Source organism: Carettochelys insculpta, chromosome 7, assembly GCF_033958435.1.
Source record: "Carettochelys insculpta isolate YL-2023 chromosome 7, ASM3395843v1, whole genome shotgun sequence".
Lineage (NCBI taxonomy): Eukaryota > Metazoa > Chordata > Testudines > Carettochelyidae > Carettochelys > Carettochelys insculpta.
The window spans coordinates 2,946,799-2,973,456 of record NC_134143.1 but is presented as its reverse complement, the minus strand read 5'-3'; the positions used below and the strand labels follow the sequence as shown (position 1 = coordinate 2,973,456).

At 53.0% G+C, this 26,658-nt stretch overlaps 4 non-coding genes and 1 pseudogene across 4 annotated transcripts; 1 reads left to right on the top strand and 4 right to left on the bottom strand.

The window, feature by feature from the left end:
- The first annotated feature begins 967 nt into the window (after positions 1-967).
- TRNAS-AGA (transfer RNA serine (anticodon AGA)) lies at positions 968-1,049 on the top strand. Its single transcript has one exon. It is a non-coding gene; the product is annotated as a tRNA-Ser (tRNA).
- Positions 1,050-2,463: 1,414 nt separating this feature from the next.
- On the bottom strand, positions 2,464-2,535 carry TRNAH-GUG (transfer RNA histidin (anticodon GUG)). The gene has a single exon. It is a non-coding gene; the product is annotated as a tRNA-His (tRNA).
- A 5,700-nt stretch (positions 2,536-8,235) lies between these two features.
- Positions 8,236-8,317, bottom strand: TRNAS-AGA (transfer RNA serine (anticodon AGA)). The gene has a single exon. It is a non-coding gene; the product is annotated as a tRNA-Ser (tRNA).
- A 4,215-nt stretch (positions 8,318-12,532) lies between these two features.
- Positions 12,533-12,732, bottom strand: LOC142016262 (small nucleolar RNA U3; annotated as a pseudogene).
- A 5,692-nt stretch (positions 12,733-18,424) lies between these two features.
- TRNAP-CGG (transfer RNA proline (anticodon CGG)) lies at positions 18,425-18,496 on the bottom strand. The gene has a single exon. It is a non-coding gene; the product is annotated as a tRNA-Pro (tRNA).
- Positions 18,497-26,658: the final 8,162 nt, after the last annotated feature.

Sequence of the window (26,658 nt, the reverse complement as noted above, 5' to 3'; positions counted from 1 at the left end):
TTCCCCCAGAGCTGCACCAGGTGCAGCAAGGATCTGGCCCCTTGCATTGAGTGGGGGATGGTCTCTAAATGGGGAAAGTCCACCTGTCGGAGGAGGCAGAGTTCATAGTTCTGCAGTGGTGTTTCCCTGAGCTGAGACTGGCTACAGACAGAATTTCAGGCTCTTGCTTATTTAACTCTATGACTTTTCCCCGAGGCATTTTCAGAGCTGGAGCTCAGGAGGGTGTTTGTGCCCTGCCTTGCACAGAGAACCAGCCCTGACGGGAGAGCGGCTGCACATGAGGTTGCTGTGGTGTCTCTGGCACATGTACATTGTCGCTGCACAGCCCAGGCTGACCATTTAATCCTTGTTTTGTTTGGATCCACGTGTGGGATCTCTAGAAATGCTGCCGTTGACATTCAAAGGAGGCCATTGGGAGAAGTTCCATCTGGGGAGAGATGTGAGGGAAGGATAACAAAGGAAGTGATTCCACTGTGAGAAGTGTGCCTAGGTGCCGGCTTTTGGAAACCTGCTGAGCGTAAATGAAAATGTTCTTCTATTTGCACCTTGTTGCAACAATATTTTCTGAATTAGAAAACTGTGATTTTTCCGATTTTACATTGAACTTTCACCAGGGCAGCATGATCCCCCTCCCCCACCATCTGCTGCCCCAGGGCCACAGTTCCCTCAAATGCTCCCTGGGGACGTAGAATACATTTTGCTCTGTGCACCAAGGCCTGGGCAGATGTGCACCTCCAGGAGAAACACCGGCTGCTGCCTGTGGGGCTCTGCTAATTAGCCAGGCAGCACCTGCATGTCTCCTGAGCAGCCGCCCAAGCACATAGCTTCCAGGGACACTGCCGGGGCCGGGGCTGAGGAAAGGGGAGGGCAGCAAACCCCCTCAGCTGTCTGGCAGTGTTCCTGACCAGCCTCGGCCCACCGAGCATTCACCAGGGCCTCTGGCCTGGGGGGTGGAGATAGTCTCACAGCTGTGATGGCCGAGCGGTTAAGGCGTTGGACTAGAAATCCAATAGGGTTTCCCTGCGCACGTTCAAATCCTGCTCACAGCGAGGGCTGTGTTTTAGCCACATCTTGGAACCAGGACACTACAGCAGCACAGGCCCTGAGACACTGCTCAGGGGCTGTCTGTGACCAGTGTGTGTAAGAGGTCAGGGGAGTCTGTGCCTGGGGGAAATGCTGACCTGGGGGGTGGTCACTGCTCTGGCTGCTGCTGGGCCCAGCTGAAGGCTCAGCAGGTCGGTTTGGCCATGCCCATGCACATAACCCTGAGGCTTCCAGGCTCCATGCTGGGCAGCTTGTGGCTGGGACAGAGGAAACACAAGCCACATATCACCCGGAAGGTCATAGGGAGGCTGCATCTATCCCAGGTTCCTGCTCCCCCCCTCTGGGGTCACCTTTCTACAAGCAGAGCTCTGAGAAAAGCACTGAATGACCTGCCCCAGCTGGGGGTGTGTTGTAGAGGGAATATCAGGCCTGCAAACTCCCCAGCACGGCGTGGAAGAAGGCTTCTGAAGGCTTTGTATGCCTGTGACCTGCCTTGTTACACCTCCCGTCCTGTTCCTTTGTTTTCTCTTGGTCACAAACTTTTGTTTCCCACACTGCAGGGGTGGGCGGAGGGGGCCTATTGGGGTCAGAAGAGCCCTGTGGACATGCGAGTGGGGAGTTTAAATCACTTCTCTCTGCACCAGAGCCTTCAGCAGGAGAGACACGGCATTTCCAGGGAGGGCCGCCCCAGGCTCACAAGATCACACCAGCATCAGGACTCCAGGGATCTCTGGGCACACAGCCAAGTTCCAGGACACCAAACGATTGCCTGAACCCTTCCATCTGGCTGGGCCAAAGACCTGGCTCCACCAGGCGCCAGTCACCCCACTCACTCTCGTGCAGGACAGGAGAGGGAAGCAGCTCAGAGAGCTTTAGGGCTGTGCCTCAGTAAGGCAGCCCCAGGAGGTGTCTCTGACATTGAACTCAGGCTGCGGGAAGCAGAGCCCTGAACAATGGCTCCAGCCCTCTCCACCTGCCCCTCACCCTTTGGGGCTGGCTGGCATTGCCCTCTGGACACCTCTCACCCTCAGCTGGCAGCATGGACTGTGTCCTTATTGCTCCTCTGCAGATCCTGTGTCTCCCAGGACTCCCTCGTTCTGCCCGGGGCTTTCTCAGCACCTGGCCCCACAAAGCTTCCACCAGACAGACACTGTGTTTTCCAGGCCCATTCCTGTGGCTATGGGCTTAGAACCACAGAATCCTGGGGCTGGAAGGGACCTCAGGAGAACATTGAGTCCAGCCTCCTCCCCAAAGCAGGAGCAACCCCAACTAAATCATCCCAGCCAGGGCTTTGTCAAGCCAGGGCTTAAAAACCTCCAGGGATGGAGATTTCACCACCTCTTCAGGTAACGCATTGCAGCGCTTCACCGCCCTTTAGGGGAAAATAAAAGCAGTACCAGCCAAGCATACAGCTATTACTGCCATGACTTGGATTTGAACCAAGGTTTCTGCAGCCACAGTGCAGAGTACTAACCACTGTACGATCATGGCCAACTGGGGGAACTTTTTAGTGAGTTTTCTTTTCTAGGGCATCACCCCACAATCTGGGACCTGGGCCACTGCTCCAGCTGCAGGCAGGACTCTTTGGGCTCCAGGAGCACAAGGCAGATCAACAGCCAGCTGCCCAGAGAAGGGCTTGAGCCCGGCACTGCCAGATTAAGAGCCTGCTGCTCATCCAACCTGTGCTGGTAAAAGGGGCTTTTCCTTTTGGCCCTTGACACAAGTGCAGTCAGGGCAGCCTTGTAAGAATGTAAAATGTTAAAGACGCCCACGTTGGAAAAGGCTGGGGGAGTTGCCTAAGGTGGGAAGCAGATGGTTCTGTCTTTGCTGCGCTTTTACATAACAGATGTTCTCTGTGCAAGAAAGTGCCTCATTCTCCTGAAAAGAGAGAACCTTCGCGTTTCTTTTACAATTTGTCTCCTCTAAGGCTGATAGAGCCATCAGCCAACTGCCAAACCACCCTGTTCTTCCAGAACACACAGCTCACAGATTAGCAAGGCAAAAATTATACAACAGATAAAATGTTTAAAAAAATCACTGAATCATCTACACAGCATAACAAGCATATTTTGCAAAAACTAGAATCAATGCAAAAACCAGAAAAAATATGTACATGAAACACAAACTGCTAACGTGCATGAACTATACAGAGAATTTTTTCTGTTACTCACAAGCAGCTGGAAAAGCTCACAAACAAAAGACACCAAAAACCAGGAAAAAATCTTATGTGTTTCACTACACCAAAATTTTTAACAAAACAGAAAAGATGTACACAAATTGAAAAAAAACCAAATCACACAGCACCTCCTGTAAAAGAGCTGACAGGGAAAAGAAAGCAGCAAAGAACCCCCAAAAAATGGGCACTAAAGAATTAGGTAAACATTGTACAAGTTTCCCAGCACAAAAAACTTTACAAAAAAAAACAAAAGAGACACAAGGGCTACGTCTACACGTGCAGCCAACATCGAAATAGCTTATTTCGATGTTGCGACATCGAAATAGTCTATTTCGATGAATAACGTCTACACGTCCTCCAGGGCTGGCAACGTCGACGTTCAACTTCGACGTTGCTCAGCCCAACTTCGAAATAGGCGCTGCGAGGGAACGTCTACACGTCAAAGTAGCACACATCGAAATAGGGATGCCAGGCACAGCTGCAGACAGGGTCACAGGGCGGACTCAACAGCAAGCCGCTCCCTTAAAGGGCCCCTCCCAGACACAGTTGCACTAAACAACACAAGATACACAGAGCTGACAACTGGTTGCAGACCCTGTGCCTGCAGCATAGATCCCCAGCTGCCGCAGAAGCAGCCAGAAGCCCTGGGCTAAGGGCTGCTGCCCACGGTGACCATAGAGCCCCACAGGGGCTGGAGAGAGAGCATCTCTCAACCCCCCAGCTGATGGCCGCCATGGAGGACCCAGCAATTTCGACGTTGCGGGACGCGGATCGTCTACACAGTCCCTACTTCGACGTTGAACGTCGAAGTAGGGCGCTATTCCTATCTCCTCATGAGGTTAGCGACTTCGACATCTCGCCGCCTAACGTCAAAGTTAACTTCGAAATAGCACCCGACGCGTGTAGACGCGACAGGAACTATTTCGAAGTTGGTGCTGCTACTTCGAAGTAGCGTGCACGTGTAGACGCAGCCAAGAAGTGAAAAGAAAGGAGATTATACGGCACCCCCTGTGAAGGAGCTGACGGGGAAAAAGCAAGTTCTTCTCACATCACAGTGTCCACAGGGACAACCCGCAAAGCCTCCCCTTTGTGCAGCCCATTGCCCAGAGGTGCTTTCAGCTGAATTTCAGAACCAGAACCAACACCAGAGGCTCCAGGAGCAAAGGCAGCTGGTGGATGAGGGACTCTGGACACACCACGCAATGCATTGTGGGTATGCAAAGGAGCATCACTGACTCTGCCCCAGAGAGCAGAGGAGCCGGGGTCTCCCAGCTGTGGCGGCTGCCCCAGAACAGGGGTGATGACAGTTTTTGTGCTGTGCCCCCTTTTTGGCCCTGCACTGAGCTGCTCCCCACAACCTGTGGGAGAACCATAGGAAGGGATGCTGGGGGGGCGCGTGCTGGTGGGGCTCAGGTGCTGGGCCAGCAGTGGCTCCTCTCTGGGGGAGGGGGAAGTGCTATGAAGCCAGGCCGCCTGCAGTGCCCCTGGGGGATCCTGTGCACCACACTGGGGCACCTGCCAGCCAGGAACCAGCCGCCTCAGCCCAGCAGCAGGGAAGTTGTCACAGGTGCACCTGCCTCCTCCCCCTGCTTGGCCCATCACAAACAGCTCCCATCCCCCAGCTTCTGCTCTGTCCCCTGCGCTCTGGTGCAGAGGCTGAGATTTGGCGACACAGCAGTAGCTGCGGGGGGAGGGGGCAGGGGATCGTGCTGAGCCCTGGGCTGGTCGGGTCACAGTTATGCCAATGCACATCAGCCCAGCAAACCTGTCCCTCGGCTGAGATCTGGGTACAGAGGGGAAGTGACAGTTGCTGCTCATATTGAATAGGAACAGAGAGAAAGCCGGGCTAGTCTGTGTACTATCAAAGCCGAAAAGCAGTCCAGGAGCACGTCAAAGACTGACACAATAATTGATTAGGTGCTGAGCTTTCATGGGACACAAAAACTCATCACCTCGTAAATTATTTTGTGCATCTTTAAAGTGCGACTGAACTGCTTTTTTCTCAAAATCATAGAATGATAGAACACTAGGATTGGAAGGGATCTCTAGAGGCCATCGAGTTCAGCCCCCTGCCCTCATGGCAGGGCCAAGAACTGTCTAGACCATCCCTGACAGACATCAGTAACCTGATCTTAAATATCTCCAGAGAAGGAGATTCCACAACCTCCCCAGGCAATTTATTCCAGTGTCTGACCACCCTGACACTTAGGAACTTTTTCCTAATGTCCAACCTAAACCTCCCTTGCTGCAGTTTAAGCCCGTTGCTTCTGGTTCTGTCCTCAGAGGCCAAGAAGAATAAGTTTTCTCCCTCCTCTTTATGACACCCTTTTGCATAACTTAAAACCGCTCTCATGTCCCTCTCAATCTTCTCTTTTCTAAACTAAACAAGCCCAATTCTTTCAGCCGTCCTTCATAGTTCATATTCTCTAGATCCTTGATCATTCTTGTTACTCTTTTCTGGTCCCTCTCCAATTTCTCCACATCTTTATTGAAATGTGGCTCTCAGAACCGGACACAATACTTGAGCTGAGGCCAAAGCAGCACAGAGTAAAGCGGAAGAATGACTTCTGTCTTGTTCACAACACACCTGTTAATGCATCCAAGAATCATGTTTGCTTTTTTTGCAAAAGCATCACACTGTTGACTCATATTTAGCTTGTAGTCCACTGTAACCTCTACATCCCTTTCTGCTGTAGTCATTCCGAGACAGTCGCTCCCTATTCTGTAAGTGTGAAACTGATTGTTCCTTCTCAAACGGAGCACTTTGCATTTGTCTTCATTAAACTTCATCCTGTTTACCTCACACCATTTCTCCAATTTGTCCAGCTCATTTAGAATTTTGACCCTATCCTCCAAAGCAGTTTGAACCCCCACTCCCCAGCTTGGTATCATCTGCAGACTTAATAAGCGTACTTTCAATGACAATATCTAAATCCTTGATGAATATATTGAACAGAACAGGTTTTAGTTTTGGTCCTCATATGAGAAATTTGAGTATCTTTTTTAGATGTAAGGAGTGTGCCAGCAGGAGCTCGGTATTGCTGAAGGGTTTGTGGAATGTGTCCTTGAGAGAGCATCTGCATGAAAATGCAAAGTTGTGCTTATGTAATGCCTTGGAAACAAAGCCTGATGGGAACAGGCAAAGCAATGAGCCTTTGTCTATTGTAAACAACATGGTGTTGGAAAGTCACAATTTAGGCTATCACCCAGTGTAAGAACTGAGGAGTCTCATCAATGCTTGAAGTTGTTGTGAGGGTACAGGGCAGTCATCACTGCTGTGTAAGGTATGGATTGCGCAGGGCTCCCTCCATGGCAGCATTGTGAGGTAAGAACCGTGGAGGGAAAGGGGATCTTGGGAAAGGCAGTAGGGCAGGTTCTTGAAGCAGTCGGCAAACACACTTGAGGGACCTCAGTTCTGTCCACTCTGTCAGTGTTGCTCCTGCAGTTGTTTCTTCTCTTGGGTTTGGGCTGTTATTTCTGTCAGTCACTCTGCTCCCAGGGAGATCTTCTGTGGGGCAGCTGCCTCAGCCCCTGGCATGCTGCTACTCAGGGAGGCAGCTCCTGCTATGGGGAGTCTTCTCCATGGGGCAGCTGCCTGTAGGCCAGGACCCCTGCGGTGAGGTGGCTACTGGGAGGCTTCACAACCCTTATTTTCAGCACATTCTGCACCTAGAGGGTACAACCCATCCTCCACTCCCCTTTGTCTCTGCTGCGTCACCTCCATCTCTGGTACCTCACTGTGAGTCACCAACACGCCATCGACGAGGAGCCCTGAGACAGGACAGCAGCTCCCCCGTCCTAGAGATTGGTGTCTGGTATTTGCCATAGTTCAAATCTCAGTGGGACCTGGTGGTGCTCTACTGTAAATCTCATCTTCTCCAAGGGCTGGGCTATTTTGTCCCCAGGGGTACCTGAGTGAGGTCTTTTTCCTCCTGCTGCATGAATGAGGCCCACTGGAGCCAGGTCTTGGGTTGGGCTGGCTCGTCAACCTGGGTGCAAAAGGTTGGGGCCCCAGAACTCAGGAGCGTGTGTAGAGATAGATGTGGGCTGAGGTTGTGTTTCTCATGGCTTCTCCTGATGCCCTCACAACTGGTCCTGGAGCTGCCAAGCTATTCCCATTGCACACATGGCACTTAAATGAAGGAGCATCAAGACCAGGCTAAAACTTCAGGGGACAGAAGGGGAGAGGAGGAGTCCCAGGCTGGAGCCCAGCTCACCTGTCCTCCTCTGGGCACCTGGAGGTGGGCCAGCTGGTACTGACACCTCGATGGGAAGGCTCAAAAGCCACAGAGGGCAGTGCAAGAGGAGGGGAGGACCATGACTGCATGTGGCCTGAGAATCTTCATAACGTCTCTGAGCCAGGCTGCTCCCCACCACCAACCCCTCACAAAGGACACCCCAAAGCAGCACGTGGTCTGCAGCCATCGTCACAGTGTGGGAGAAAATCAGCCAGTCCCTCAGTGGGGCCTCATATCTGTGGGGCTCATTTCAGCTGTGGGGCAGGAGATGTGTCCTGAAGAGACTTTTCCCCCGCTGGAGACAAGCACAAAACAAGCCAGAGCTTGCACAGGGTTTGGCACAGTCACATGGAGACCTGCCCCAGCCCCTGTGTCTGGTTCTGCAGATCAGTCTATTGCTGTTGGGGCAGAGAGGAGATTGTGACATTCATTCCCCCTTGGGCAAGTGTCTGTCCTTTTCCCAGATGTGTACTGCACAGCTCAGGAGCTCGGAGAGACCAGAGCCCCTGAGCCAGCCTTGTGTTTGGGGTCCTGTTCAGCCCAGGCAGAAGCACTGCAGGGGACACAGGTGAGTGTAGCACTCTTGGGCTGATAAAGGAGACAGGCTGGGCCCAGCAGCAGCCAGAGAAGTGACCACCCCCCAAGGTCAGCATTTCCTTCAGGCACAGACTCCCCTGACCTCTTACACACACTGGTCACAGACAGCCCCTGGGCAGTGTCTCAGGGCCTGTGCTGCTGTAGTGTCCTGGTTCCAAGATGTGGCTAAAACACAGCCCTCGCTGTGAGCAGGATTTGAACCTGCGCAGGGAAACCCTATTGGATTTCTAGTCCAACGCCTTAACCACTCGGCCATCACAGCTGTGAGACTGTCTCTGCTCCCCAGGCAGAGGCCCTGGTGAATGCTCGGTGGGCCGAGGCTGGTCAGGAACACTGCCAGACAGCTGGGGGGGTTTTCTGCCCTCCCCTTTCCTCAGCCCCGGCCCCGGCAGTGTCCCTGGAAGCTGTGTGCTTGGGCGGCTGCTCAGGAGAGATGCAGGTGCTGCCCGGCTAATTAGCAGAGCCCCACAGGCAGCAGCCGGTGTTTCTCTTGGAGGTGCACATCTGCCCAGGCCTTGGTGCACAGAGCAAAATGTATTCTATGTCCCTAGGGAACATTCGAGGGACCTGTGGCCCTCGGGCAGCAGATGGTGGGGGAGGGGGATCATTCTGCCCCAGTGAAAGTTCCATGGGGCAATCCATGGCCATTGACCACAGCCCTGTATCCCCCAGAGCCCCCTTCAACCCATCTGAGGTGTGTCAGGAGCCCAGCCAGGGGACGCAGACGAGGGCCCCTCCTGGAGTGAGACTGAGTTTAAGGACTTCTGACACTCTGGGGAATGAGGAGCTCCTGCTCTACATGACTGGCTGGTGCCAGGATGCTGCAGCCTTCAGCCACCTGTTCTCTGGCCTGAGCTCCGAGGGTCACCCCACCTGAGCAGCTGAACTACTGGGGAGAAAAGTGAAGGAACTGTGGCAGGCCAACTACCAGGCCCAGGATGACGTCAGCCACTCGAGGGGCAGTGGCCACAACCTGCCCCACTTCCAGGAGCTCAACGGCCTCCTGGGACCCAAGGAGGCAGCACTGACCACCCATGTCCTACAAACCACCAGGTCAGATGGCGCTTGCCAGGGGGCTGCAGGAGGTGTCAGGACCAGTAGCAGGCAGCAGCTCCCACCCAACAGGCACAGGAACAGAAGCCCAGAGCCATGACAGGGGTTCCAGCAATGGGGCCCTCATCATCTCTGTGTCCTCAGAGGTCTCCATCTGGGCCCCCTCCACCTGGGCCTCCCTTGAGTTCCTCTAGGGACACCAAGGTCGGTTTCGTGCATGTTGGACGCCTGGCACAAGGGGAGGGGAGGCCAGCAGTGGCCCACTCACACAGCCACCAGCTCCAGTCTGGATGCACCCCACATGGCTGTGCTCCCTGAGCCTCAATGGGGGCCTCATGCAACACTCTGCACCTGCCCCTGAGGACAGCACCACAGGCTGCATGCCCAGGGATGGAGGCTGACCTCCGCTGCATATGTCCGACCCATGCAGGGACCCCCCAGCCACACAGATCCCTCAGGGACCACGGGCCAGATGGGGGGACAAGGTGGAGTGGGGCACACAGCCCCCAGGGCCAGGTCATGGTACTGATGGCCTTTCCCTGGGTCCCCTTCTGTCTCCAGAGCTGCACCATCCAGGGGCCAGACAAGGCCTGTACACAAGCCAGAAAGGCCCAAACCAGAGGGCGAGGGGGCTGGAACTGCACCCCTAAGAGCGCCCACATGGAGCCAGTGCTGGGGCATGTGCTGGTGCCACTGTGGGGAGGAGGAAGCTGCTGCTGTCACTGCTCACACCACCCTGCAGGACGTGACTGCTGTCACGCAGGAGAGGCTGGTGATGGAGCAGGAGGCCTGGGGTTGGGTGGCAGGCAGCCTGGACACCCTCACACAGGCTGTGACCACGTGCCTGGCTCAGCCTCCCACCCGATCACCAGTCCCTCCCACAGCCCCTGCAGCTCCTCCCTCCACACGTCCCTCACAGTGTCCCACAGTTCCCCCGACCCATCCACCCACAGTCACTGACATTGGTGCCCTGCTCCCCCCAACCTTCCCCCTTCCCCTCCCTCCCTTCCTGTAGCCCCCAGTGAGCCCAAGCCTGCGCCCACTGGACCCCTTCCTTGTCCCCACCTCCTGATGGTCCGAGCTCCATCCCAGCCCTTGTGAGAATATGGACTGTGGCCTCCCACCCGCTCCTCAGAGCCCTTTCTGAGTTCTGTTACCCCACCCCCTCTCCAAGACCACCTCTAAGTTCCATTGCCCCCACTGCCCACCCCAGGACCCCAATTGTCTATAGTCCCCCATCCCTCTTGTCAATCATTTACACTTCTGTTTATGCAGTTTGGAATCCATTGCCAGAGTTTCATGAAATACTTTCTTTAGCAACACTCCCTGTCCCTGGTGTCTATTCGGAGGCCGGGAGGGTATGGGAGTGTCGGGGGGGCGGGTTGATATTGAGAGGTGGGTGCATGGGAAGGGAGTTGTGGTGGTGGCTGTATGTTGGGGGTGTCACATGGGCCCCCGCACAGAGGCCTCCCAGAGGAACTTACTGACCTGCACCCTGACCCTCTGTGCCTGACAGCATGGGAAAGCAGCCAGCTGCTTGGAGCCGTGGCCAGACCCAAAACCCACCCCTGCATGAACGGCTCTTGCTTTACCTCCACAGTGTTGTGGAGGCAGCAGCATGTACCCACCACATCTGGTGCATTGCGCGGGATGACCTCCAGTATCCTGAGGGGGCCCTGAAAGTGCCCTTCAGCCACCAAATATTGCAAGCCCAGTTTAGGAACTAAATAAAAACATCCTGGCTGGGCTCAGTGTGTCCCATGTAGAGCCACATCAGCCACTCATGCAAGGGGTAAATGGCATTGGGCATTATATAGGGGGGCTAGTGGTGTCCCCATTTAGTAGCTCCCAGGTTAGGATGGATGTCTTCTCCCACATACTGCAGCAGAGCCATGAGTTGGAAGATACCTGCATTGTGGGCTCACCCAGACAAACCCACACAGAATGCCATAAATTGCCCCTTGGTGTCCACGTGGGTCTGGAGCACCCCAAAATGGTACCCCTTGCAATTGATGAAGATGCCTGTGCTGCATTCTGGGGCCTGGAGAGCAATGTGGGTCCCACCCAGAGCTCTGAAGCACTTGGGGAAGTCCAGCTTCTCAGCCCCATTAGGGTGACTTGCAGATCCCAGACATGGACAACCCAGTAAAGTGGGTTGTTTTTGATTGCCCAGAAGACCTGAATGGTGTGTGGGGAGAACATGTCCATGTGTGCGTGGTGGGGTGCTCCATGCATCCCATTCCCCTCCCGCCACCAGGTCCCAGCCACCCCACCCTGTCCCTCTCCCCTGTCTCCAAGGGTCCCCCTTCCCTGGTAGCCCTCCTCCCCATAGTGGGGAGGTGCCCCAAGCATGCCCTACCTCCAGCAGAACAGCCGCAATTGTCGGCCTGCCCACCCCCAATTGGTGGCCAAATGATTGGTGGCTGTCCAGGGCAGTGAGCCTCCACATAGCAATGGCTACCCCCTTGTGCAAGGGGAGTGTGGGCTGCACCTGTGTGTCATGGTGCTGGGGGGCAGGGGAGGGCCAATGACTTAGCTCCAGAAATAGCCTCTTTGTCATACTGAAGTTGTGGGGCCAGCGGGTGTCGCTCCAGTCCCCCAGAACCAGCCTGTCCCATCACTCGCTGCTGGAGGGCTCGTCCCACAGGGCCGGACAACCCAGGGGAGGGAGAACAAGCGTCTCCCCAGGGCAGTGGCCTGTGCCAGGGCAGCCATTAGGCTAGACCCCTGGAGCTGCTGGAGGGCGGCAGCTCGGAGCAGTGCCTACAGGCTGACCATGGCCTGGATGGGTCGGGCATCAGGGAGTCTCTGGGGGCCATTCTGTGCCCCCAAGTGGCTTCTCCATGTGGTTGAGTTCTCCGTGCTCTGGGTGCAAACCAGCCCTTGGCATGTGCAGAATGAGTGTGTTTTGCAGGAGCCCTTTAAAGGAGCACCAGGCTGCAGCCCCCAGAAGGGCTTATCTGCCTTGCTAGCGCAGCCACGGCATTTTCTGGCCCTTTTCTCCCAAAAGAGCAGCCTGTGACATGCGGCTGCTTCCTGGCAAACCAAGGGCCTGGTCTTTTCAAAGAGCGGCTCACAATCTCCTTTCGCTTGGGGCGTGTGGACGCTCACTTTCGAACGCTGATCTGTCAGAAGGGGGCTTTGGAAAGTTTGCCTTTTGACATCACACTGTGGTGTAGACTCAGCCAGCCACGGAGAAAAGGGTAGAAAATCAGAACCAGGTCCTCAAGTGAAGATTGCAGCACATTGTAACAAAGGAAATGTGTGTGCACATCAAATAAGGACAAAATTCTTTTAACAAGCAAGAAACAGAAACTTTTAAACACCTTTTTCACTCTCTCTGCTCCTGAACATTTCATGTAAAAGCAGTTAAAGCCATTCTCCACACTCTAAAAACTCCATTTAATCTTCATAATAAGAGCCAAGCACCCAGACTAAAATTTCTATTTCTTGCTTTCAACAGAAAACAAGAACGATTATCAGAAATAAACAGCAGTACTACCTGCTTACTCTACGCTCAAAAGAAAACCCTGTAATTCATCATCATGGTTGATAAATCCAAAAACAGACACAATTATTTCTCTAACTACACACTCAAGAAAAAATTCTTAAAAGTCCAGTTTTAACCACATACTCCTCAGCTGCACACCCAGCAGAACAGGCACAAGCTTCGTGCCCATGGGGAACGTTTTCAAACAGCCGCTTCCACCCTCCTCGAACTAAGGGACAAAAGTCTAAAACCAGTCACCCCTTTCGCTGAAGCCCAATTCACCCGCTTTGGGACGCAGTGTATCAGAGGTGGTTGCATGTGGCTGTTTGCAGACACACCCCTCCTGATTTGCATACAGTGCCCTTTGGAGCCAATCAGACCCTCTTGCTTTTACTTACCCAATCTGCCACTTTTCTTACAGGCTCTCATGTGACAGGTATCAGGCACAGAGGACTCTGACAGGTTCGTTCCTTCTGGCCAGCTGTGCAGGTGATGCAAAATGAAAGTAGAGAGGCACTGAAATCAACAGCCACCAATTGAAATGAAAAGAAAAAAGCAGTCAAGTAGCACTTTAAAGACTAACAAAATAGTTCATGAGGTGAGCTTTGGTGGGACAGACCCACTTCCTCAGACCAGAGCCAGCCCAGAACAGACACAATATTTTAGACACAGAGAACCAAAAACAGTAATCAAGGTTGACAAATCAGAAAAAAATTATCAAGGTGAGTAAATCAGAGAGCAGAGGGGCAGGGAGGAGTCAAGAATTAGATCAATCCAAGTATGCAAAAGAGCCCCTATAATGTCCCAGAACATTCGCATCCTGGTTGAAACCAATGAGGAAGAACGCAGAGTTCTTAAGGATTCTTCCAGAAATGAGTTGGCCCCACAGAAGAGGAAGCAGGACTGTTTCTACCTGGCTTAGAACAAGCGACTAGTTACAAGTTAGACCCATGTGCTGACCACGACACTGCAGAAAATACACACTGACATTTTGGTGCTTTTCTGAAGTGTTCTCGGGAGCCAGTGCATCAGCAAGTTTCCCTTCGAAGAACGGGCAAGCAAAGGGCACGAAGAACTTCTAAAAACTTCATCAATAGCAGTGGTGCAATAGCTTCTCCAATTCGCCTTTCTCACAAGGAGGAGAAAAAGAGACAAACCTTCCAACCAACAATGTTCATATCTGATCAATGTTTCCTGCCACCGCCCAGGGACCCCTTCAACAAACCAGGAAAGCAAAATGCAAGACCCTCTGTGGATTCTCTTCTTGCCATTGGTTGCACCCACAGCACTTAGGAGAGGCAGACATGGTGATCCCAGGCTCCAGCCTGAGTGCAGAGGAGGTCCAGCAGCACAGTCACAGCCCTGCCAGGCCCAGGAGAGGGAGCAGATGCAAACAAGCCCTAAAGGCAGAGTGCAGCTTGTAAGCTGGGGGAGAGAAGAGTCAGTTATACACAAGCAGCCGGTCCTCTGGTGTAAAGCACAGAGCTCGGGACTCTGCCTCTTGCAATCTGAGTTAAACTCCTCAGTAGGACTGCCTCAGTGTCCCTTTCCTCACAGCAGTGCAGTCTTGTTCCACCTTTACTGCTCTACCCAGCTCTGAGCCCCTGCACAGGTAATGGCGTACAAGCTGCCTGCTTCAGTGACTGCTCCCCTCCTGTCCCCAGCATGTGCAAAAGCTTTCTCCCAATAGCACGTATGTTCCATACAGTTCAGGGGGTTACCATCATGCCTGCCCTGCAGACAGCCACAGACACCCCAGCCAGACTGCCACCTCCCCTCTGGCAGCCCCAGGTTTATTGAACACAAACCATCACCCTCCCCTTCTCAATGACACTTTTCCCATCACACTTTTGAACTCTCCATCTCTTGTCCTTGTGTAAGTGAGTCAGATGAGCACCGAGCTCCACATTTCTCACCGTCCCCTGGATAATCACAGCTCATGTACATGCCCAGTGCACAGCTGGAGCGAATGCAGAAAGCCCTGAAGCTGCAGAGCACTGAAGGGGGACAGTCAGCTGGGGAAAAGTTTTCTTCTCTCCTCCTTGGGCAGGTGAGGATAGAAATGAAGAGAAGAAAATCCTTTGCCACACTCCAAAGAGGATGGAATTATCCATTTGTACTGTCTTTGCTTCCACCAAATCGGAGAACAAGAACAGCCGTGTGCTACCAAAGGCCAAGACACCAGTGCAAGCTGGGAGAGACCTGCTGTATTGGCTGAGAAAATCAATATCAATGCAAGAAAGAAACCGTCTAGGATGGGATGTGAACCCCTGACACTGGGGATAAAACCCTTTGCATTTTCTACCAGAGGTAGTAATCACTACAAAAACGCAGCTCCTATTCTAGTGCATAGCAGATGCAGTCAAGTGTGTATGGCTACATCTACACGTGCCCCAAACTTCCAAATGGCCACACAAATGTTTACTAATGAAGCGCTGAAATGCATATTCAGCGCTTCATTAGCATGCGGGGGGCAGCTGCACTTCGAAATTGACGCGGCTCATCCAGGCACCCAGGCACAACCATGTTTGCTCTGCTCCATCAGAGACAAACATCTACAAGACCTTTACCAAGCTTTCCTCAAACTACAACACCCACTTAAGGAAGTGAGGAAGCAGATTGACAGAGCCAGACGGGCCCCCAGACGCCGCCTGCCTCAAGACAGGCCTCGCAAAGAAAACAAGAGAACACCACTGGCCGTCACACAGAGCTACTACCTAAGACCTCTCCAATGAATAAATTGTGATCTGCAAACCATCCTGGACAATGATCCCTCACGCCCACAGCCCTTGAGAGGCAGGCCTGTCCTTGCCTGCAGACAGCCTGCCGACCTTAAACAAATCCTCACCGGCAACTATAGGTCACACCACAGTAACTCTAAACCGGGAACCAAGCCCTGCAACAAACCTTGCTGCCAATTGTGCTCACATATCTACACCATAAATATCATCACAGGACCGAACAGCAAGCACACTTTCAGGGGTTCCTTCATCTGCACATCTACTAATATAATATATGCCATCATGCACCAGCAAGGCCTCACTGCGATTTACATTGACCAAACTGGAGCGTCTCTATGGCCGTGTCTACACTAGCCAAAAACTTCGAAATGGCCATTTTGAAGTTTAGTAATGAAGCGCTGAAATACATATTCAACACCTCATTAGCATACGGGTGGCCGCGGCACTTTGAAATTGACGCGTCTCACCGCCACATGTCTCGTCCCGACGGGGCTCCTTTTCGACAGGACCCCGCCTACTTCGAAGGCCCCTTATTCCCATCTGCTCATAGGAATGAGCAACTGAGCGAGCCGGCCTGCCCAGTGACAGCTCACAAGGGCCCTTTCAGAAAGGAGCAACAGGGAGCTGCAGGGTCACGGGGGCTCTGGAATTAGCTTGCTACCCCTCCCCCACTGCTCAGAATCCCAACTGGGCATCCCCTCTGCCCCTCCCCCACCACCCTGAATCCCAACCCGGCATCCCCCCCTCACACTCTGTCTTCCATTCCCCACTACCCTGAGCCCTGGCTGGGAATTCCCTCTGACCCTGCTGCCCCTCACCCGCTGTCCTACGCCCCTGCCGGATGTCCCCACAGACCCTGCCTATCCCCTCCCTCCGCTGCCTTGATCACGAGATTAACACGGCCCATGTTCCCTGGCAGAGGGTAACACCATCACCCCCTGCTGCACGGTGCTTCCCATGGAGGGACCCCAGCCTGCTGCCTGCTCCTGAGTTCAGCTGCTCCAGCTCACCCAGAGCACATGGCCTTGCACCAGCAGCTGCCCTGTCTGCTCTCCTACCCACAGGCACAGAGCCCAGAGGAGCAGAGCCCACAGCTGTCACCCCAACTCCAGAACCTTCTGCGTGTGCAGTGCTGAGCCTGCCCACCACAATGACTGACCTACAACTCACTGCTACCCGCTCTGGGGCATCACCATATTAGGTCCATGGCTCACATGTGCATCACCACTTTCTCTCACCTGAGGCAGCCCATGGCCATGGCTTCCTCCTTCAAATTCAGCCTCCAGGTCAGAGCTGTTCTTCTCAGCAGGTGGGAGAGGAGATGTTCAAATGCTCTTTTGTGCCATTGCACACAGCCAAGCAGAGACAGCTCCAAATGCCCCCTCTACATTGAGAGCTTCCTGGGGAGCAGCCAAGCAGAAGGAAGGGGGCCTGGTCGCACATTGCCTTGGAAGAAAAGGCTGCAGAAAATGACTTTCAGTGGAGAATGGGGGTATCGATCCCACTTCCTCTTACATGCTAAGGAAGCGCTCTGCCATCTGAGCTAATTCCCCTCTGGATAAGTAGAAGTTCTGCCCCCATCACCTCATTGTTGAGTCCATATGTCCCTGCCGCTCCCCTGGCTCCTTTCCTAAGATGACACTTGTAAAACCAGTTCCTATCAGCTGGCTGAGCTGTTTAGACACAGCTGCTAATAAGGCCACGGTGGCGGTTTCAAGCTCTAGGTGAGCCCTTGGGGCATCTTGACTAAGTGGCCTGGCTGCTGTGGATGGGGAGGTTCCAGCAGGCACAGGGAGCTGTGCAGCTCCAGTCTTGTGGGAGGGCTCTAAGGGAGTCCCTGCCTGCATCAAAATGCCACTGCCTGGGGGTGCTGGTGCCTGGCAGCCTGGCTTTACAGTACCTGGTGTCCTCTGACCAGGTTCCACTGGCTGTATCACCTCCCTGGGCTCAGACTTTCATTGAGCTACCTGGGCAGGTGATCTACATGCAACAGGGGTGGCTCTGTGAACTGCAGAGGTCTGTAGCACGCGCTGCTTTGGCAGACGCTTCATTTCTGAGAGCAGCTGCAGAGGAGATGGTGGACAGTCAGTGTCTGTGGGAGGAGGGGTTCACATTGGGGCTCTGGGGCAGATTTTTACGCTTTTAATTACAGGCCATGTCTGTGATTTATTTCTAGAGCTGTTCTGGGAGTGCCCCATCCGGGTGTGTTCACGAGCCAGAGCTGTTTGATCGCACCCACCCGGGCTGAGGGGTACGACCTGTGAACGAGCGGCACCCACCCCTCTCCAAAGGGAGAGGCTAAACAGGGGTCCTTCCCCATGTAATGTTGGGGCTTCCCTGGGCAGTGGGCAGCCCCTGGCGTAGGGCAGGGAGAGCCATGAGCAGCCGGTGGGGAGGCCTGGGGGGAATAGGGGAGAGAGCAGCAGATGGGTGGGCCGGTGGGAGGAGAGGTGAGAGCAGCAGGCAGACTGCAGTGGAAGAGGCAGAGCAGGGATGGGAGGAGGTGAACCGGGAGTGAGGCGACAGCACAGGTGGGGCCTGAGAGGGAGGAGGCCGAGCGAGGAGTGTGGAGGGGACGGGGCCCAGTGAGCAAACCAGTGACCCCCCCCCCCACTTCTACAGAGCTCCAAGTGCTCACATGAAGGTTCCACTTCTCGGGAGCTTCCAGCGCTGGCAGCAGCTGTTTGTGAAGAAGGGCTTTGGGAGCCTGGGGGGCCCCAGTCTGCGTGTGCAGCCTGCACGTCCAAAGCGGCACTTTCACAAACTGCACGTCCTTCATTATGCTAATGAGGCTCTGCATATTCATGTCAGCGCCTCATTAACATGTTCCAAAATCCCTCATTGTCCTGCCCCTTCCAAAGGGAGGGAGTAGTGGAGATGTGCCCTGTTTGTGCCTCTGCTCAGGGCTGTGAAAGTGACCTCTGGCACGAAGGGTGTAGTCACTGGCAGAGCCTCATCTTCACAGAGCTGAGCCATCCAGTGGCAAGTCCCTGATCAATTGCACTGAGCAAAGGAAGAAGAAGGACATAGCTGAGGATTTGGGACCCCAACTGCACAGGTAAGTTATTAGAGAAAGGCAGAAGAAGGGCTTGTCTGGGACTTGAACCCAGGACCTCTCCCACCCGAAGGGAGAATCATACCCCTAGACCAACAAGCCACCCTTGAAAAGGCTTTCTCCAGAAACAGGTTTGAACAAACAGCCAGTGCTCAGCTAAGTGCTGCTTCCAAATTCACCTTTCCAAGGTCTCTTCACAGTCCTGAAGCAAGAAACCAACTTCACACTCTGGACAGTTCACAAACAAGAATGTGTGGGAGAAACACATGGGGACCTATCCAGGAATTATACAGGAAGATACCCCCAAGAGACCCTGCTCCAGAAGGTTACACAACGGAAGTTACAGCTGTTTGGGTGGATCTGCAGAATGAACGATGAACCAGCAATCACACTGCTGGTATTTGCAGTAACAGACTGTTTCTGTAGGAGAGGCAGAGCCCACAGAGATTGGGGGGATGACACAGTAGATGGGTGCAGAGGTCGTTACGCAAACTGAGCCACTCCGCACTGGACAGGGAAAGACGGAAGGAAATCGTGAGGGAGGCGTTGGGCGGCAATGGGCGCTGAGCTCATGGCTGTTGATGATGACGGGCTCTATGAATTAGCTGGTTAAAGCAGGTGCCTTGTAAAGAGGAGACCCTACGTTCCACTCCCAGTGCTGCCTGGGTGTTGGGTTTTGCTGCACTTGGCTTTGGCCACTATCAGGCCACTTGCCTTTCTGATCCTTTTCTGTGACCCATAAGGGCTGTTCTGATGGTTTACATCAGGCAGGAGCAAACTTTCGACATCAGGACCCACTTTTTCTCTCTGCAGTCAGCTGATACCCCCACTCTGGAAGGGATGAGCTGCGCTCCCTTGTTGAGCACAGGGGGGCTGGCGGGGGAGGCGGAGGACGCCGGCTGTGTGTGATTGCCTGGGTCAGTGTTTCCCAATTTTACTTGGCCACAGAACCCTTTTAAACTTGAAAGAATTTTACAGAATCCCAAATAACCCCTTAACCCCTCTCAGCCCCAAATCTGCTCCCCCATCCCCAGGCTTAGCCCGTCTCAGACCAAATCTGCCCTCCCCATCCCCAGGCTTAATCCCTCTCAGACCAAATCTGCCCCCTTCTTCCCCAGGCTTAATCCCTCTCAGCCAATATCTACCCGCTCATCCCCGGCTTTAACCCCTCTCAGACCAAATCTGCCCCGCTCATCCCCAGGCTTAATCCCTCTCAGTCCAAATCTGACACCCTCACCCCCAGGTTTAACCCCTCTAAGCCCCAAACCCTCCAAAATACCTCACCCAATCTGAGGCTTGAATATACCCCTGCTCCTCCAACTCTAGTCCGGAGGGCCCGACATAGGACAACGCAGAACCTGCCTGACTCCCCTTCCAGCAGTGGCAGAGGAGTCAGCAGTGGCAGCATCCAGACCAGCAAATGATGCGTTAAGCCCCGTGCAGCTCTGGAGCCACAGGTTGCTGACCCCGAACGGGGAACCCTGACTGTCACTTTGGGGAACACCGATTGGGGAACACTGGCCGTGTGAGAGGTGACAAATAAAGACACGTCAGTGACAAGACTGGAGCTGAACTGAGATCTTTGGGAAGTGGGTGGAGACGTCTCTGGTGAGCCCCAAAGTAGCCGTGCTGGGACTTGAAGCCTTTCATCGGAGCGGGTGTTTACTCCCTGGTGTGTGAGGGTTGCAACCTGGCACTTAGGGAACTGGCCTTGGGAGGGATAAAAGGGCTCAGTGTGCGGAAGCTGGTGTCACGCTGGAGAAGTGGTTCCATCTAAGGGTGGGCAGTTTGGACTCCCCGGAGACGGAGGAGAGGGAAACTGGGACAATGTAGAAAGGGAACTCCAGAGAGTGACCACATGGCCCTATGGCAAACACCAGACACCAGTCTCTGGGGATGGGGGAGCTGCTCTCCTGTGTCAGGGCTTTTCCGTGATGGGGGGCTGCTGCCTCATGATGATGCCCCAGAGATAGAGGTGCCACAGCAAGATGAAGGGGAGCAGAGAATGGGGGATCCACAGCCTCCTCGTGGGGGGTGTGTGCTGAGAATCGGGTCCCTGAAACCTCCCAGGAGGGGGGCCAGGGAATGCAGCAGCCACCCCATGGCAGGGGTCCCTGGAAGTGGGGCTGTCACGTTGGGTAAAGGTGCAGCTGTCCCATGGAGGAGTTTCCCCATAGCAGGAGCTGCCCCCTGAGTTGTGACATGCTAGTGAATGAGGCAGCTGCCCCATGGAGGAGTTTCCTGGCAGCAGAGTGACTGGCGGAAATAACAGCCTAAACATGTGGCAACTGTGGCAGTACCAGTGAGGGAGTGGACAGAGCTGAGGTCTCTGGAGAGTAGATCCCTGCTGTGTGGAGGACCTGCCCTTCCATCTTCCCCAGCCCTCCCAACAGGCAATGTGCATTACAGTGACTCTGGTGGCATTTCAACCCACAGCCTTTGAATGACTGTCCTTAACTCCACACAGCCATGGCAGCTTAGGAGTCTAACTTGTTTTCCATTGCACCCCAGAGCCCTGTGTGCTATACAGCACATCCTCTCCTCTGGCACTCAGACGCCAGGGGCACCCAGCATATGGGGTCTCCTCCCTGACAGTCCTGGCTAAAGAGCCATCAACGCACCTCTCCTCCAGGGACTTAGCTCATTCTTTCATGCACGCAGCTGGGGTTGTGCCCTTCACAGCACAGTGACACACCTCTGAGACCCCAGCATTTAGAAAAACTATTCAAAAATGAGATTGATCCATGCAGGGCATAAGATTTTGAAGAGACAGACAGACAGACAGATTATTTTTTATGTTCCTTTCTTGTTCCAGAGTCTTAGGGTGGATGACTTCTTTGTTTCGGTCTTCACTGACAAGTCTGAGGAAGTATTGCCTCACACAGTGAATGCTAGAGGGAAAGGAGTAGGGTTAGAAGTTGAAATATAAAAAGAACAAATTAAAAATCACTTCAAAAAGGAGATGTCTGCAAGTCACCAGGGCTTGATGAAATGCATCCCAGAATACTCAAGGAGCTGATAGAGGAGGTATCTGACCTTTAGCTATCATCTTTGGAAAATCGTGGGAGACAGGAGAGATTCCAGAAGACTGGGAAAGGGCAAATATAGTGCCCATCTATAAAAAGGGGAATAAGAATAACCCAGGAAACTACAGGCCAGTCAGCTTAAATTCTGTTCCAGGACATATAATGGAGCAGGAAATTAAAGAAATAATCTGCAAGCACTTGGAAGGTGGTAATGTGGTAGGAAACAGTCAGCATGGATTTGTAGAGAACAAATCACATCAAAGTGAAGTGGGGTTCCGCAGGGGTCTGTTCTAAGACCGGTTCTGTTCAATATCTTCATCAATGATTTAGATATTGGCATAGAAAGTACGCTTATTATGTTTGCAGATGATACCGAGCTGGGAGGGGTTGCAGCTGCTTTGGAGGTTAGGGTCATAATTCAAAATTATCTGGACAAACTGGAGAAATGGTCTGAGGTAAACAGGATGAAGTTTAATAAGGACAAATGCAAAGTGCTCCGCTTGGGAAGGAACAATCAGTGTCACACACACAGAATGGGGAGAGACTGTCTGGGAACGACTACAGCAGACAGGGATCTAGGGGTTCTAGTGGACCACAAGCTAAATATGAGTCACCAGTGTGATGCTGTTGCAAAAAAAAAACACACACACACATGATTCTGGGATGTGTGAGCAGGTGTGTTGTGAACAAGGCAGGAGGAGTCATTCTGTTCCTCTGCTCTGCGCTGGTTAGGCCTCAGCTGGAGTATTGTGTCCAGTTCTGGGCACCGCAGTTCAAGAAAGGTGTGGAGAAACAGGAAAGGGTCAAGAAAAGAGCAACAAGAATGACCAAAGGTCTCGAGAACATGAGCTATGAAGAAAGGCTGAAAGAATTGGGCTTGTTTCGTTTGGAAAAAAAGAAGATTAAGGGGAGACATGATAGCGGTTTTCAGGTATCTAAAAGGATGTTATAAGGAGGAGGGAGAAAACTTGTACTTGTTAACCTCTGAGGATAGAACAAGAGGCAATGGGCTTAAACTGCAGTGAGGGAGGTCGAGGTTGGACATTCAGAAAAAGTTCCTAACTGTCAGGGTGGTCAGACACTGGAATAAATTGCCAAGGGAGGTTGTGTAATCCCCATCTCTGGAGATATTTAAGAACAGGTTAGGTAGATGTGTATCAGGGATGGTCTAGGACAGTGCTTGGTCCTGCCATGAGGGCAGGGGGCTGGACTCAATGACCTCTCAAGGTCCCTTCCTGTCCTAGCACTCGATGATTCTATGATCAGTAGATGCCACTAAATATCCATTTCACTCCAGAAACTGATGTTTCTTTTCCGATTTGGAATTACTGAAGGGCACAGACAGGGCCCAGAGTAATGAGGCGACGGGAGCCCTTGGCAGAGTTGGATTTCAGGCTGTGGAGTTCTGAGGGTTCCAGATGTGCTCTAGACAGTTTTGGTTTTAACGGTTACAAAGTTTGGAGTTTGGAGTGGGTGTCTGCTGCCGTTCAGTAATTACTGTCTGAGCACCGGATTGTTTCACCTCCTACCATGCAGAGCTTCCCACGGCTCTGCCCATTGAAATGGATAAAACCTTTGCAGCTGGGAGTGTGTCAGGAGATAAATGTAAAATACTGTAAATATTAATTCTGTCAGAACTATATATTAAATTCACTGAATTCTGCCTATGGCTGAATATCACCCCTTAGACACACCCAGTTCTGGCAGCTTATCAGGAGTGGGGGATTCTGGTGTCCACGTGCAGCCCCAGTGACCTGCCACAGCAGCACAAGTGGCAGATTGCAGGCTGGGCGCCCAAGTGTGGTCGGCTTTTCCCCAAAGCCCCCAGGGCTGCAATGACACCAGCTGGCTCTGCCCACTTCAGCCAAGAGCCGAGTCAGTTCCGGGAAGGGGAATGCCCAGTATTTGCTGCAGGCCGGGCCTAGTCTGAACTGAGGAAGCTGAAACTAGCCCTGTTCCCCAGCCCAGAGGGAGCCAGGGCTGCAGTGAGCCCTGTGAAAAGTCTCCAGGAGGAAGCAACGTGTCCCGTCTGTCTGGAGAATTTCAAGGACCCCGTGATTACAGAGTGTGGGTACAACTTCTGCCCACCCTGCCTCAGCCAGTGCTGGGGGGGGACGATCCAGCCCCCTCCTGCCCTCAGTGCAGAGAGACTGTGTGGCAGAGACACCTCCGGCCCAACAGGAAGCTGCAAACGTAGTGGAACTGCTCAGAGGGCTGAGTTTGCTGGCAGTGAAGGGAGCCGGAGGGGACGGGGTGTGTGGGGAGCACCAGGAGGCTCTGAAACTGTTCTGTGAAGAGGATCAAAGCCCCATCTGTGTGGTCTGTGACGGACCCTGGGCTCACCGCACTCACACGGTGCTGCCCACAGAGGAGGCTGCCCAGGAGCACAAGGGCGGGAAATTCAGTCTTACATTTAAATCGAATCACTGGCTAATTTGATTGGCACTTTCCTGACACAATCGACATTCAGCCCGTGAAGCCTTCCTGGCACAGGAGAGGCTGGAAGGAAATAACGGATCTCTCAGTGCGGGAACAGAGGCAAACTCTGCAGTGTCAAAGGAGAGCTGGTGTGGGGCACTTCCTGTGAGGTACTAAACCCTTCTGCAGGGCAGCCCCCGCTGGGGAGCTGGGGCCACTGGGGACCGAGGGGAAGGGGTTAACGGACAGTGAGGCTAAATCCTAAGGGCTGGGGTGTGGTTTACGCCAGAGAGCTGCCTTTGGGCTGGAGGAGAGGAAATTGGGAACTGGAGTTGCTATCAGTGATTTATATCATAGAATTGCCTGATATTACCTGTGTTTCCATCTCAGTAGTAGTGAGAGACCCTGAGGAGATCTGAACTTTGTGCAACACACTTATACACACTTATACACATCTACACCTATACACCCTTGACTCCACCTGCTGGGGAGCAGAATGTGAGGTGTATTGGTGTCGTGATTGTGATCTGTGGTAGATGGTGGAAAGGCTTCTACCCCCCAGTGTCAGGGGTTCACATCACATCCCAGGCAGTTTCTTTCCCGCCTGGATATTGATTTTCTCAGCCAATACAGCAGGTCTCTCCCAGCTTGCACTGATGTCTTGGCCTTTGGTAGCACACGGCTGTTCTTGTTCTCCGATTTGGTGGAAGCAAAGACAGTACAAATGGATAATTCCATCCTCTTTGGAGTGTGGCAGAGGATTTTCTTCTCTTCATTTCTATCCTCACCTGCCCAAGGAGGAGAGAAGAAAACTTTTCCCCAGCTGACTGTCCCCCTTCAGTGCTCTGCAGCTTCAGGGCTTTCTGCATTCGCTCCAGCTGTGCACTGGGTATGTACATGAGCTATGATTGTCCAGGGGACGGTGAAAAATGTGGAGCTCGGTGCTCATCCGACTCACTTACACAAGGACAAGAGATGGAGAGTTCAAAAGTGTGATGGGAAAAGTGTCATTGAGAAGGGGAAGGTGATGGTTTGTGTTAAATAAACCTGGGGCTGCCGGAGGGGAGGTGGCAGCCTGGCTGGGGTGTCTGTGGCTGTCTGCAGGGCAGGCATGACGGTGACCCCCTGAACAGTATGGAACATACATGCTATTGGGAGAAAGCTTTTGCACATGCTGGGGACAGGAGTGGAGCAGTCACTGAAGCAGGCAGCTTGTGCGCCATTACCTGTGCAGGGGCTCAGAGCTGGGTAGAGCAGTAAAGGTGGAACAAGCCTGCACTGCTGTGAGGAAAGGGACACTGAGGCAGTCCTACTGAGGAGTTTAACTCAGATTGCAAGAGGCAGAGTCCTGAGCTCTGTGCTTTACACCAGAGGACCGGCTGCTTGTGTATCACTGACTCTTCTCTCCCCCAGCTTACACGCTGCACTCTGCCTTTAGGGCTTGTTTCCATCTGCTCCCTCTCCTGGGCCTGGCAGGGCTGTGACTCTGCTGCTGGGCCTCCTGCGCACTGGGGATGGAGCCTGGGAACACCACGTCTGCCTCTCCTAAGTGCTCTGGGTGCAACCAATGGCAAGAAGAGAATCCATTGAGGGTCTTGCATTTTGCTTTCCTGGTTTGTTGAAGGGGTCCCTGGGCGGTGGCAGGAAACATTGAGCAGATATGAACATTGTTGGTTGGAAGGTTTGTCTCTGTTTCTCCTCCTTGTGAGAAAGGCGAATTGGAGAAGCTGTTGCACCACTGCTACTGATGAAGTTTTTAGAAGTTCTTCGTGCCCTTTGCTTGCCCGTTCTTCGAAGGGAAACTTGCTGATGCACTGGCTCCCGAGAACACTTCATAAAAGCACCAAAACACCAGTGTGTATTTTCTGCAGTGTCGTGGTTAGCACATGGGTCTAACTTGTAACTAGTCGCTTGTTCTAAGCCAGGTAGAAACAGTCCTGCTTCCTCTTCTGTGGGGCCAGCTCATTTCTGGAAGAATCCTTAAGAGCTCTGCCTTCTTCCTCATTGGTTTTTTTTTTCCTTTCATGAAACTTTAATATCTAAGGATGGGGGAGAATATGATCCAATAAGAGCTCCCATCACTTGGGTGCTTGTTTGCCACCTCCTAGCAAAGATGATGATAGAAGAATTCCAACCCTCAGGGTGGCAAACTGGCAGTTTCTCCTTCATCCATTTCTTTTCATCTAATGTCAAAGCACGTCCCAGCATTAGGTCAGGGTGACTCTGTATAAAAACCTGCTGTACTGAAGAACGGCTGTTTGGTGTTGAAAGAGTTGTGCTACAGTTGTGTATGGAAACTGTCTGCCTGACTCATAAAATATTAAAGAAAATTAGTGGCTCAGGAGCATTCTTTCCAGCAGTGTCGAGATGGCTGCGTGGTCTAAGGTGCCAGATGTAAAATACTGTCTTTCCTTTCCCTGGATGTTCTGGCCTCCAGAATGAAAGGTGGGTTCAAATCCATTTCCTGAGGCGAGTGGCTTTCTCCACATGCTGAACTGGCCTTGATTCAATGCCTCACCGAACAGCGCACCAGTGGTTGCTTTGGATTTCTGTTAGATCAGGGGCAAGAGTGAGGCAGAATTCAGATATGAACCTCTCGGGAGAGTGAAGGTGAACCTTCCACTCTGGCAGTGTGACCACACAGTCAAGGGGCCAACACCCACCATCTGCACCAGGCTTCTCTTCTCTGCTCTGAGAACTGCATGAATACCAGCTCTGTAATGCAGCACAGGAGACCAGAGTATTCACAGAATCACAGGCACATTCTCATGTTCCTCTGCTAACATCATTTATGCCATCATGTGCCAACAATGCCCGGGT